Raw genomic sequence first — 13,279 nt, forward strand, 5'->3', positions numbered from 1 at the left:
TACAACCTGAATGAATTTCAAAAGTTATTGGGAGATATTCAATGGGTCCGACCCTATCTCTCTTTGACCAATAAACAATTACAGCCATTATATGATATCTTACCAGGCAATACAGATTTAAATTCTCCCAGATATCTTACTGATGCTGCCAGGAAGGCTTTGTTGTTAGTAGAACAGAGTATTCAGAGTGTTGCCTTGAAACACTGACATGAGTCCAAACAGTTTATCTTGTGCGTACTGCAAACAGAGTTGCAACCCACTGGGGTTTTATGGCAGGGAGCTCCCATTTATGGATACACCCAAAAATCTCCCCAGCCAAGACACTTGTTTATTATCCTGCCTCAGTAGCTCAGTTGGCTCTGATTGGTATACAGCAAAGCATGCAGTTTTTTGGAGTTGCACCTGAAAGTCTAATAGTACTGTATAATGCTAAGCAAATTGAAGTGTTAACAGCCATGGAGGATAATTGGGCTATTTTGAGGTGTAGTTTTCAAGGCCTTATACATAATCATTACCCCAATGATCCAATGTTACAGTTGGTTAAAGTACATCCAGTTTTCTTTCCTTGTATTACTGCTAGAGATTCATTGCCAGATGCTCCTCTTGTTTTTACAGATGGTTCTGAAACAGTACAAGGAGCCTATTTAATAACAGGATCATCCCCAGTTACCATTCCGTTTCCCCCTGCATCTTCACAAGTCATTGAATTGCAAATTGTGATGAAAGTATTTGAATTAATTCCAGGTCCCTTTAATTTGATTTCTGACAGCCAGTATGTTGTAAATATGCTGCAGCGTTTGGAGATAGTAGGCAAAATAAATTTGAGATCTATCATTGGAGAATTAGTTATTAAGTTGCAAAGAATTATTTTGAATCGGCATACACCCTTTTTTATTCAACATATTCGTGCTCATACTGGATTTCCAGGACCCCTTGCAGAAGGGAATGATATAGTTGATGAAGCTTCCAGAAAATGCATGGCCTTTTTAATGGTCTTATCTATTGATTTGGCATGTGATTTTCATGCACAATTTCATGTTAATTCAAAGACTTTGTCATCACGATTTAAAATTTCTTGAGCAGAGGCAAGAGAGATCGTGAAGGCATGCAAAACCTGTGCCCCTTTACTGCCTCAAGTCAGTGTGGGGGTTAACCCCCGGGGATTGCACTCCCTACATTTGTGGCAAATGAATGTTACCCATTTTCTTGAGTTTGGAAAGTTAAAATATATTCATGCTTCCATAGATACAGCCTCTGGCATTATTTTTGCCTCCTTACAGACAGGCGAGAAGGCACGCCAGGTTATTGCACATTGTTTTGAGGCTTGGGGTGCCTGGGGACAGCCTAAAGAACTAAAGACTGATAATGGATCAGCCTATACTTCAGCGTCTTTTGTTTCCTTTTGCAAGATGATGGGCGTCCTTCTGGTCCATGGGTTGCCATACAACTCTCAGGGCCAAGGCATTATTGAAAGAGCCCATTGTACTTTAAAAGAATGTTTAATTAAACAAAAGGGGGGAATTGCCCCTGCTGGGTCCACACCAAGAGAGAGATTAGCCATTGCCTTATTTACTTTGAATTTTTTGAATGAAGATAAACAAAAGCATGTTGCAGCTGAGTGACACGTTAATCCTGATATTTCTCCAAAGGCATGGTCATGTGGAAGGATGTCTTGACTGTTTGTTGGAAGGGCCCTGACCCAGTGTTGGTTTGGGTGAGAGGGTCTGTTTGTGTGTTTCCCCAGGATCACCGACAACTGCTGTGGGTCCCAGAATGACTGACCAGAGCAATTCAAAACAAGCAGAATGATGAGGACATGGATATTCCTGTGGCTGGGAATACTCCTGCTAGTGAGAACTAATGAGCTACGTTGGGGAATTATGTCTGTGCTCCCAAAACCCATGCCATTGAAGCATTCAGCGCAAGTGTTTCCTTGATTCTTTACATTTAATGCTTTGCTACAATTGCCTTTTTTACCATGGGATGGATAGATAGCTCCAGTGCAGGAATCTATTCAGCTTCAGCTAAAGGGATTGTTGTGTTTTCAGATGATTCAAAATATTTCACAGATGAGTGATTGTGTTCAGCTGTATAATCAGACCGCAGCATGGTTGGATATGTCAGTTAAGAGTTCTACTAAAGCTAATACTACCTGGATTCGAGAGGTGTGGCCTGCCAGTATATCCAAGGGCAATGGCACTATACCCTCCCAACCTAGATGGGCCCCCTTTTGTGGGTGTGTTCTTGATTGCCTTCCACCTTGGACCGGCTGTCAATCTAGAAAAGTAGCTTGGGCAGTGAAGAATTATTTTTCCTTTTCCCCTTATATAGGTACAGTCCATAATAGTTCCTTTTCAGGGTATAATTGGACATATCAAAATCCAGCTCAAGTAGGAGCTAGTAATCCTTTTAATGTATGGTTGTTATATGGGGTGAATGGTAGTTGCACTGATCTTTCCCCCTTAAGCATGGTTGCGGGAGGGGCCTGGGGCAATGCAAGTTTTTATTGAAATGGTTCTAGTGCGTTTGAGTCTTCTGTATTTCAATGTGCTGGAGGGAGGAATGTTTCTTTTCAGGCTACATTTGTTTGTATGTGGCCTCCTTTTGTGTTTATAGTTTATAATGGTAGTTATGAGAATAATGTTGTTAATTGTAGTAGTGATATTTGTTATTATAGCATGTGTTCGAATGCATCTTTGCATCATTTAGCTGTTGTTACTAGGATGCCTTATTTTGTACCCTGGCCTATTCAGGCTCCTTCTGCTATGACTTTGTTCAGCCATAAAAGGGATTTTGGCATTATTGTGGCCATTGTCACTCTGCCACCGCAGACACGGCTATAGCCATATTCCTTATTGAGACAGTCCATTGTCCATATTAATTCCACTTGCGTCGACATGTCCATGGCTGAAGGATTAGCCAGCTGGATCACCACAGCAGTCTCCCACCTGAATGAGTGGGCTGGCATTGGTGGACTTGCCATGTGCCCAATTCTCATTGGCATCCTGGCCTTCTGGTGCATCTGCTGCATGTAGAGTCATCAGCGCAGAGCCCAAGCCTTGATGATATAGGCTTTTGCAGCAGTGGACACAGGATAATCTCCTCAAGTGTGGCTTGGCATGCTAGAGAAGTAGTCAATGACGGGTAAGACTCCCTGTGCATGTCACCAACCTAAGACAGGGATCAAACCAACACTGTTTGTCTCCCGATGACGGGTAAGGGGCATTGCCACAGGGGGCAACCTAAGACAGGCATTCTCTCTGCCAATGAGTAAAGAAGGGCGAGATGTGAGGAGCAGGTGTGGCAGCAGTCCCAAGATGGCACCCGGGACTGCAGCCAAGTCTTATGACTTACACCTGACTTCCTCATACACCTGAAAATAAGCCGCGTCCATTGTGAGAACTTTGCAGGTGCACCATGATGCAAGATCGGACCATATAATGAGTGGTGATTCTGGCCAATGAACTGCAGTTACATGGACTGGGCTGATGGGGCGTGGTAGGAGGGTTATATAAGGAATTGTGATTGGGGGCGGAGAGAGAGAAAAAAGAAGAGATTTTTTCCTGCATGCAGGTAGAAATGTTCCTGAATAAACTGCTTTGAGAAGAACGCTGTATCATTACTCTTTTCTGCTGGTTGGAGACAGAAGCGACAACTGTGCTTTTATGAAAGTGGGCTTGTAGAGTTGCTTTCTCTTTCCCTTATGTGAGGAAACAACACTTGGTGGACTTACAAGAATCCATCAGACTGGCACTTCATCTTAGACTTCTGTACTCCAGAAATGTAAGAACAGTGTCTTTTTTTTTTTATGAGCTAGCCTTCTATGATATTTTTCATGCAGTCCAAGGTGACTATAGCATTGAAATTCCCAAAGATGTTCAAATTCCAGATAGTAATTGATTATCACTCAGATTTCCTCTCTTGCCAGATGTAGCAATGATTCTTTCAGATTCCAACTAAAATCTTCCCAAACCTTGACTGAGGAAATTAATCATGTAACCAGCCACATTTCTCTCCAGTAGTGACATAGAGGAATTTTTCCAGCATATTTTCTTGTAACATTTTCTTAATTTTACCACCTTCCAAATCTTTCTTCTAAAAACAGGAAAGTCTAGGAATCTCCCCAGTTTTTTGTTTGTTTGTTTGTTTGTTTGTTTGTTTGTTTGTTTTAAGAAAGACTACATTTTTGGAGCTAAGAAAAAAGGACGGACTATCCAGAGACTACCCCACCTGGGGATCCATCCCATAATCAGCCACCAAACCTAGACACTATTGCATATGCCAGCAAGATTTCTCTGAAAGGACCCTGATATAGCTGTCTCATGTGAGGCTATGCCAGTGCCTGGCAAATACAGAAGTGGATGCTCACAGTCATCTATAAGATGGAATACAGGGCCCCCAATAGAGAAGCTAGAGAAAGCACCCAAGGAGCTGAAGGGGTCTGTAACCCTATAGGTGGAACAACAATATAAAGTAAACAGTACATCAAGAGCTCATATCTCTTGCTGCATATGTAGCAGAAGATGGCCTAGTCGGCTATCATTGGGTGAAAGGCCCCTTGGTATTGCAAACTTTATATGCCCCAGTACAGGGGAATGCCAGGGCCAAGAAGTGGGAGTGGGTAGGGAGGGGAGGAGTGCAGAGGGAGTGTATAGGGAACTTTCGGGATAGCATTTGAAATGTATATAAAGAAAATATCTAATGAAAAAATAAATAAAATAAGAAAAAAAAGAAAGACTACATTTCAGTTCCTTGAAAGTTTAATCACCAGCTTTCTCTACCCACACCTCAAATCACACAAAATCTCAGGGAGAAAGTGGGTGAGAGACTATGACAACAACAGGAGTCACACCCTACAGAGCACACTGAGAAGTATGAACCTATCCTTAGGTTCCCATTCTGACAACATCAGTAAGGCTTCACTGTCTTCCATTCAGAGATAAGAAAACTAAAGCCCAGAGAAAGAAGATCACTCATCCCAGAATACAACAACATCTAGTAACATGAATTTTATTGTACTGCCTCTTAATACATTGTAAGTTTAAAAGCACTTTTTTTCTAAACATACACAGCAACAATCATCCTACTATACACATCTGTCTCAATGTAAAAAAATACAAACTATACTCTCTCTTTAGCAGAAAGAATTTAAACTGCCAAAGAGAAAGCACCCCACCATGATGAAAATACTCCTTAAATAGACTAAATTCTGGAGATGGAAGACATGCTCCATGCATATACATTAAAGGCAAAATTTTGGCTTTTAGAATACAAACTGTGTAGTTAAAGTTAAAGGTCAAGTTTTTAAGGTTCCTGATCTGATGAAGGCTCACCCCATCCAGCAAATAGCAGTAGCCACTTCTTTTTCTTACTTAAAAAAAAAAAAATGAGCTCATAGAAGACAGATGTTCAGAAAAAGAAAAAAAACAGTAATACAAGATATCCTCTTGTATTATTCTTATCCTATCTTATCTTTTAGATATTCCTATCAAAATCAAAGCCATCCATCCCCTTAAAGTAAGGGGCAGGAAAAGAAAATCTAGGAAAAAAAAACCAACTAAAAACATGATTACGATTACAGATTACTACTGACCATTGCTTTGTGTTTCATCTCCGCTCTCCTTCAATATCCACATGGGTTCACAAGATCACAAAAAATTTAAAACTATGTATTATTATTTAATAATGGCATACATGTAAACAATATATGTTAATTTTTAACATTCAAATCCTCTTCTCTATTCCTCCATGGACACACAACATATTCTCATTCTTTGTTCATGTCTTCTCATCTATTCAACTATTGAATCCAATTTCTGTTGTCTAGTGGAATGTTGACGGGTCTTGTGAAGAAGTTGTACATGTACTCATAACTGCAATGAGGTCATAGGTACAATAGTGATGTTGTGTAGTGTCCAGAAGACAGCATTTCACAAATTTCTTCTGCCTGCTCTTTCATAATGTTCTCAGATCATTGGGGTTGCTGAAGGATGGATATAGGAGTTTTATTTTGGTTTGGGCACACAACTGTCATTTATGTCTAACACTAGTTATGAGTACCTGAATTAACTGCTAGCCACTGCAGAGAGAAGGTTGAGGGTAGGTCTAATCTAAATATTTATGTTTAGAAGACACTGACAAACTGTCTATTTACCAAGACAACAGGAGTAAATTTCCCCTACTCAGGCCTATGAACTGTAACCCATGGAGGTTTGACTAGTTTTACAATCCAGGCAATAATTCCCTGGTGCAAATTTGATATAGAAGTAGTTATAATCATAACAATGTGCATGCTACTATTGCAGCAGTGGATAAATTTTGTCGGGCAGGTTGATATCATAGCAAATGGGGTTTGCTACTTGGTAATACTCTTAGTGACCTTTCTCTCACTGAAGCATTTGCCACACCTATCAGAGCCATGAAAGCTAGCCAGCAGAAAAATATTTAAAGGTCAGTTTCAGACTTACTTCTCTGTGTTCTGCAAGCAGTGAGTGGAATTGTCAGCAATGTGGTTTTAGTATCTAGTAACAGTAGATACCCAAGAGCAATGAGAGTAGTCTATGTTGTTTGGGAAGGTGCTATAGAACTCTTGACCAAAAACTGATGGGGAGGAATCTGTCTTCATTGCAATTTTATTGCTATAAAGAAACACCATGAACAAGGCAACTCTTAAAAATGCAAACATGTAAGTTGGGCTGGCTTACAGTTTTAGAGATTTAGTCCACTATCATCATGACAGGAAATATAGTAGTGTATAGGTGTACTGACATGGTACTGAAGGAGAGGAGAATTCTATATCTTGATCCAAAGGCAGCCAGGAGGAAACTGGAATTCCACACTGGGTGGAGCTTAAACATAGAAGACCTCAAACTTCCCCCCATAGACACACACATACATAGTGACACACTTCCTCCAACAAGGCCATATCCACTCCAGCAAAGCCACATACCTAAACGTACCATTCCCTATGGATGAAACATTAAAACACATGATCTATGAGGGCAATCCCTATTCAAACCACCACATTTCATTCCCTGCCCCCTGTAGATTTATAGCCCTAACATAATGCAAAATGCATTTAACCCGATTTCAAAAGTCCACTTAAGACTCAAAAACATTTAAAATTCCAAAGTCTCTTCTGATACTCATGCAATCTCTTAACTATAATCCTGTATAAAGTCAAATGGCAACTCACATATTTCCAACATATCATGGCACAAGAATTACCATTCCAAAACGTAGGGAAGGGAGCACAGTAAAGAAATACTAGACCAAAGCGAGATAGAAAACCATCTGATCAAATTCCAGATTGTGCATCTTTTCAGATCTCCAACTCATTTCAGCTTTGTTGGCTACAACATATTTCTTTCTCTCAGGCTGCTTCCACTCCCTGTTAATAAACTTTTCTTGGCAGGGATCCCACAGCTTTGGCACATTTAGCCTCTTAGAGTCTCCAAGGGAATCCAGGTACCATCTTCACAGCTTCATACAATGGTGTCTCTGGTCATCCATGTGGGAACAGCCCTGCCACATGCCTGGTCTCACTTGCTTTTCTTAGTCATGAAGGAGAATTCTATCCTTGATTCTAAAACCAGAACCACTTGGTAAAAAATTTTAAGTTCTGCTGCTTGCTGGTTCTAGAACTTGGACCCCTTATTCAGTTACAATTCCACTAGCTTTCTTTCTTCAGTGGTTTACTTCACTGCCTAAGTGTGGCTGTCATGGAATTTTAGATGTATTAAAACTTTAATCTATAGATAAAACTGGCATTTAGAGAACTACACACCTCTGTCTTCTGATCACGAGGATTAAAGGCTCTCTCCACTGAGAATAAAAGCATGTATCACCACACCTGGACATAAGTTTTTCTTTAATTCTTTTTATTATAAAACTTCATAAGCAATGCCACTGTGCCTCAAGATGTGGATTAAAGGTTTGCTTCAATCTGAATCTAAAGTATGTGTTATCCTATCTCAAGATTCAGGTCAAAATCCTGTGTCTTCCAGCCTCAAGATTTTTATCAAAGGCATGCTATCTTCTTGCCTCAAGATCCAAATCAAGTGTGCTCTCCATTTCTGAACTGTAGTTCATTTCAGATACAGTCCACCCACACAGTGATACACTACCTGCAACGAGGCCACACCTCCTAATAGTGCCATTCCCTATGAGCCAAATATTTAAACACATGAATCTATGGGGGCCATATATTTTCAAACCAACAAGAATCAAATTCCTGATGCAAAGATTTTCATTTAATAATCTGCATCTTGGGAGAAATCACTGTTTCCCTGTTCAGGGTATCTATGTTCAAACTATTTTTTTTATTAAATGTTTGTTATAGAATATTAGAAAGGTTCATTCCTTTCCTATCACATTGAACACTGTGAGGAGCATTGGAGTTGGTTTCTACTTTTTGTTTTTTTTTTTTTTTTTTTTACAAATTTTTATTAGATATTTTCTTCATTTACATTTCAAATGTTATTCCGAAAAGTCCCCTATACCCTCCCCCCACCCTGTTCTACTTTTAAAATCTGATAAAAAGTTATCAAGTTTATTCATATCTGGGGTTTATTATTGAATGACTTTTATAGAAACTTCAATCTCACTAATTTTAGGGTCATAGCAGCTGTATTTGTGTTTTCGAATCTGTACAGAAATGGGCTGTGAATAAGTAAAGGTTCCCTGGACTTGGTGAACTAGAGGTATTTGCCTTCTAATAGTTTATTTTCTTAACCTGCTACATTCACATACTTATGTTCTAGGAAACATATTTAATATCCCAGATAAATAAAAAATAACCTTCAACATCCATAACATAAATTGTGTTTTAATTATCTTTATTAAAACTCTGTAGCCTCTTGAAATTGTCAGTGCATCAGCCACATCATTAGTTATATCAGCTATCACATGTAAATCTATAATAATATTGACTATTTAATAAATAATTACAAATGACAAAGTGACATATTTACTTTTGAGAGTGAAGAGAAGTTACATAATTTTAAAGCAAAGTTTATGACATAGTTAGATGTATTAAAGCTTCTTGAAAATGATTTACCACATAAATACCCTGTAGTCTACAATTTTACATATAAAATATTCATTGTAGATTAATCACACATGTCTCTTCCTCATTGATCTTCTCTTCCTCTTCTTCATTTTCATGTAGATATATTATACCAAACACTGGACTTCATTATGACATTTAATGAATGGATTTCATATGTTTTGGTCACGCTTACCCACTCCATTGCCCTCATCAGTCCCTTATCTACACTTCATGCTGGTTCTTGTGTGTTTTTAAATATTCACACTGAAACTTTCATACTTGAACTTTCAAATTTCCTTTCCCCCTCCCCTGCCCAACTTCTGTCTGCAAATGAGAGAAAAAAGGATCTGTTTGCCTTTCAGTCTGGCATTTTTCACTTAATTTTTAATTTTCATTAATTTGCAAGTGATATGATGATGTTCTAATTTATGACTAATACTGTATATGTGTATATCCTTTTAAACTAAAATTTTCTTGTTTTTTGACAGTTTCAATTCCTTTTGTTTTTTTGTGATTATATTACAATTACCTTATTTCTCCCTTCTCTTTCCTCTATCTAAACCTTCTAATATACTCCCCCTGTTCCTCTTTGAAATTCATGACTTCTTTCTCATTGATTATAGTTACATGCATACATACATCTCCTAAGTATGACCTTAATCATTCATATGTTTTTAGGGCTGACCGTTTGGTACTGGATAATCAATGGGCATGGCCTTCTTAGGGAAGACTATTTCTTCTGCTCTAAACATTCTTTAGTTGCCAACAGTTCTTTGTGCAGGTTTGAGGCCTCCTTGACTTTTCCCAGTCCATTGTTCTTGTTCAGATCATGCTTAAGTAGTCATTGTCAGTGAGACTTTAATAAGTGTTTCTTTTCAGGGTCATATGAGACAAAATCTCACTGAAAAATCTATTCCTTTGACCTTTATAATAAGGGCCCTTGTAATACTAGTCCCTCTTCTGCAAAGACTCTTCAGACTTGGGTATAGGCATTTTATTATGAATGTATAGTTTTAGACTTGACTCCACAATTATGCATTTTACTGCTTGCATTTTTTTCTGAAATAATCCCCATTTCTTGCAAAGAAATGTTTCTTTTTCATTTATTCCAATGCATCCACCTGTTGAAACCCAAGGTCTTTCCATAACTTGACTGTTGTGAACACACCACAATATACATAGGTTATCAAGTCTTACTGTTATATGAAAGTGAATTCCTTAGGTAGAACAGCTAGATAGTTTATTTCGGTATAGGGACTACCAGTAGAAGACAGAGATTGTTGGGTTTTTAAAGCAGAAAAGTTGTATTCTCCAATATAGTTTATTTCTACAAATCAGAATTTATAAACCAGGGTATATATGTTTGCTCTTGAATTTCAACTAAATGTGGTCATATCATTTTGGCTTTCATATCTGAGAAATTCATTTATATGATTGCATCAATCAGTACTTTTCTTCTTTGTAATCTTTATCATTTTCCTGAAAATGGACTTTAGATATTTTTACATACTAGGCAAATATTTTACCAGAGTTACATCCTCAGCCAGTTTAGTCTTTAGATTTATTTTTATTATTATTTAGTGTATATCTGTGTATTTATGTGTTTGTATATCATATATGTGCAGGTGTCCACAGAAGCCAGAAGAAAGTGACAGATCCTTTGGAGCTGGAATAAGCCATTGTCTGAGTTAGCTGTTTTCTATTGTTTTGAAGAGACACCATAACCACAGAAACTATTACAAAGGCAGACATATAATTTGTGATGGTATACAGGTCTATTGTCATCATGGTGGGAAGCAAGGAGGCATGTAAGCAGATATGATACTGGAGAGGTTGCTGAGATGTTTACATCTGGATCCGAAGGCAGCCAGAAGGAGGATAAGCCATTCCACATCTGAAATCACATAGCCCATCCACAGTGACAAATTTTCCCCAACAAGTCACATCTACTCCAACGGGTCCACATTTCCTCATAGTGCCACTCCATGTGAACCTATAAGGTCTATTTTTACTCAAACAACTACACCATTTGATGTATGTTCTGGAAACTAAATTAGAGTTATCTTTAAGAACAGCAAATGTCAGCCGAGCATGGTGGTGCATGCCTTTAATCCCAACACTCGGGAGGCAGAGGCAGGTGGATTTCTGAGTTCGAGGCCAGCTTGGTCTACAAAGTGAGTTACAGGACAGCCAGGACTATACAGAGAAACCCTGTCTCAAAAAACAAAACAAAACAAACAAAACAAAACAAAACAAAAAACAAACCCAAGAACAGCAAATGTTCTGCAGCCCCAATGAATACATTTATGTGTTCTAAATTATTCTATTATTTTGATCTATTATTATGCATTTATTCTTACTATTGCTCATGAGCATTGGGCTATTTCTAGATTTTGGCAACTGTGAACACAGTTCCTACAAAAATGTTCTTGTTTTCTCTATTTCTTCATCCATTTGTTCTTAATATTTTATTTTCACAAAAATATAATCTCTTGTCTTGTTTACTTGACTAGAAGAACATTAGTGAGTTTAACAATAGAAATGTCTGTTCTTTTATTTATTCTGAAATATTGTTTTGACATGATCAGAAATTGTAAATGTTAACCATATTCCTTCAAAAATTATACATTTAAGTTGACTTACAAAAGTATTGTGTTTCTGTAATAGATATTCATCCATATTTATTTTGGCTAACACACCCTATTCCTCCTCTCTTCTGTCCCTCACGTCAAACTTACTTAAACTGTTAACAACCAGAAAGTAGAGATAAATCACTTCAACTTTCATGTGTCTCCTACTACTTCTCACTCCTTTAGACCTCTTCCATGCCCACTCTCATTGTCCTTTCTCATTTCCCTAGTTCTACAAATCACCAAATTAAACACACATATATAAAAGTTCCAGACTATGGTTGATATATGAAAGAAAATGTGACATTTGTCTTTCTGAGCCATGGTTATATCACTTAGTATAATATTTTTTTACTTCTATCCATTTTCTTGCAAATTTCATAATTTCAAGTTTTCCTTGAAACTGAGCAAAATTCCATCACATATATCTATTATGTCATCATTAATTCAACAGTTTGTAGACATCTAGGTTGATTCTATCTCCTAGCTATTTTTCACAGACCAGCAATGAACATAAATATTCAAGTTTGCCTTTAAAAGAATTTATAGTCCTTCAGATATATATCCAGTCATGGTACATCTGGGTCATATGCTTTTTTTTAACTTTTGAGACACTTCTACAATGAATTACATAGTGTCTATACTAATTGATAACCCCCACAAAAAGTTGGCAAACTCTTCTACTCTGCATCCTCAAAAGTATTTGTTGTCATTTCTTTTCTTTATAATAGACTTTCTGTCCCAAATGAGATGGAATCTCAAAGTAGTTTTAAGAACATACTCCTTTTTTGGAAAAACACCAAATGTCAGATAATGATGATGGCTGCCTGGGTAAGGACATGACGATATAGTTACTGGAAGAGAACTTCCTGATTTCCCTGCTCATTACAGAATCAGAATTGTTGGCTTTTTCTTGGGATCATCCCTAAAGATAAAGTTCTAAAACTCATGCCAGTGAAGAAGTAGGCTTAGACTGGCCAGTGAGTCATGTTCAAGGTAAACTTTGTCACTATTGGCTCCTACAGCGGTCATGTTGGTGGCTATCTCCGAAACCTAGTTATTTGACTCGGGACATCAGGTGAGAATTCTTTGTTTAGATCTGAGCCCCATTTTTAATGGGGTTATTTGCTTTTCTGGAGTACACCTTCTTGAGTTCTATATATATATATATATTGGATATTAGTCCCATATCTGATTTGGGATAGGTAAAGATCCTTTTCCAATCAGTTGGTGACCTTTTTGTCTTATTGACAATGTCTTTTGCCTTGCAGAAGTTTTGCAATTTTATGAGGTCCCATTTGTCAATTCTCAACCTTAAAGCATAAGCGATTGCTGCTCTATTCAGAAATTTTTCCCCTATGCCCATATCTTCGAGGCTTTTCCAAACTTTCTCCTCTATAAGTTTCAGTGTCTAGGAATTTCATAAATTCATTCTTTTTAATAGCTGAGTAGTACTCCATTGTGTAAATGTACCACATTTTCTGTATCTATTCCTCTGTTGAGAGGCATCTGGGTTCTTTCCAGCTTCTGGCTATTATAAATGAGGCTGCTATGAACATAGTGGAGCATGTGACCTTCTTACCGGTTGGGACATCTTCTG

Source organism: Mus caroli, chromosome 7 (genome assembly GCF_900094665.2).
Source record: "Mus caroli chromosome 7, CAROLI_EIJ_v1.1, whole genome shotgun sequence".
Taxonomy (NCBI): Eukaryota; Metazoa; Chordata; class Mammalia; order Rodentia; family Muridae; genus Mus; species Mus caroli.